We start from the raw sequence: 1,998 nt of genomic DNA, 5'->3' as shown, positions 1-1,998 counted from the left end.
TTGTCAGTTTGAGGACTAAGGTGCACTTGACCCAAGGCAAGGTATTTTCAGTAACCTCATGTGCATGTGAAAGTTGGACAGTGAATAAGGAAGACCGTAGAAGAATTGATGCTTTTGAGTTACAGTTTTGGAGGAGAATATTTAAAGTACCATGGACTGCTAAAAGAACAAACCAATCTGTGTAGGAAGAAGTACTGCTAGAAAGCTCCTTGAAAGCCAGGATGACCAGACTTTGTCTCTCATACTTTGAACATATTATTAGGAGGGACCACTCCCTGGAGAAGGATATCATGTTTGGTAAAGTGGAGGCTTGTAGAAAACTAGGAAGACCCCTACTAGATGGATTGGCACAGTGGCAGCAACAATATACTCAAATGTAGCAATAATTGTGAGGTTGGTGAGGACTGGGCAGTGTTTCATTCTGTTATGCATAGGGTCGCTATGAGTCGGTACTGACTTGATGGCACCCACCACCACCAATTGTGTAAATCATTCAGTAAATACAATTTCAACTTGAAAATGTAACATTAAAGCTTATAAGAAAATCACATTTATATTTTCATTAATGTAAAACATAATGATAAGGACAAGGAGCAACATATATTGAGCATTTATTTTGGCTAAAGTTCTATGCTTAAAAGCTTACTGTTAATGTATAAAAACTGCTGAATTGATCAAAGTTTTGTTGTGCATATTTTCACTACAACTAAGAAGACAAAACAAAGTTTACCAGTTTTATCTGATGTAATGCAACATAGTAACTACATGTGATAGATACTATGTACTCACTGTTTTTAGACTAGAAAACAGAATTTGAAAGGATAAGAAAGCTAATGAGTGATAAAGTAGAAAACAAATCCATGCTGCATGACTAGAAAGACTGTACAAGGACCTTGTATATATTGCATCTATTGAGAATATCAATCATATACTCCTTATTGTTGTTGTTAAGTTCCATCAAGTCGATTCCAACCCATAGTAACTCTGTGTAGGGTTTCTAAGGAACAGCTGGTGAGCTTGAACCGCTGACCATGGGTTCAAGCCAAGTTTTCAGTCTAGCGCATTAACCCACACCTCCACACCAGGACTCTATATTCCTTATCAGAGTACATCTATTAAGGTGAGTATTTAATCATTTTATAAAAATGTTTTGTCAGAAGGGTCTTTCTGGGCACTTAATGGAAAGTCAGGAAATTCAATCAAGGTGTAGTAGATAGCTTACAAAACTGACAGCCATCATTCCTTCCTCACTCCTCTAATAAGCAACTTTGCAGCACTTTCCATCAAGAGGTATGCCCACTCCCCTTGAGTCTACATTAGCTTTGTCACTGGCTTTGGGTAATGACTATAGCAGAAATGACATTGTACCAGTTCTGAACAAAGCATCAAGAACTATGCTAGCTTATGGGATAAGAATCATATGGCTTGGCCATTCTTTCAGCATATTTCAACAGCCAGGCATTGCCAAATATGTGCATGTGGTAATAGACCAGCTTATTTCTAGCCAAGCTATCGAATGTACACAATCACCTAAACAAACCCAGTCAAGATCAATTGAGCTGGCTCACATCAGCAGAACTATCCAATTTATCGATACATTCCATGTGTTTGGTTGTTGTTTATTTTTTTTTGCCACTAAATTTCTTAGAGGACCTTGTTATATACAGTGGTGGTGATTGTGTGCTGTTGAGTTGGTTCCAACTCATAGAGACTCTGAATAGAGTTTCTGAGGCTGTAAATCTTTACAGGAGCAGAAAGCCTCATCTTTCTCCCATGGAATCGCTGGTAGTTTTGAACTGCTGACATTGTGCTTAGCATCCCAACTTATAACCACTACGTTACCAGAGCTTCTTTGTTATACAACAGATATGTTATACTACACCGGAAAAAAATATTTTTCTTCCAGATTACCTATATAGTTTCTTTTTTTTTTTTTAATGTTTTATTGTGAATTATATGATAGTTTACATGAGAGAACCTCAGTTCCATATTCATTCC

Source organism: Chrysochloris asiatica, unplaced genomic scaffold (assembly GCF_000296735.1).
Source record: "Chrysochloris asiatica unplaced genomic scaffold, ChrAsi1.0 scaffold00081, whole genome shotgun sequence".
Taxonomy (NCBI): Eukaryota; Metazoa; Chordata; class Mammalia; order Afrosoricida; family Chrysochloridae; genus Chrysochloris; species Chrysochloris asiatica.
This window is presented reverse-complemented; position numbering follows the sequence as displayed.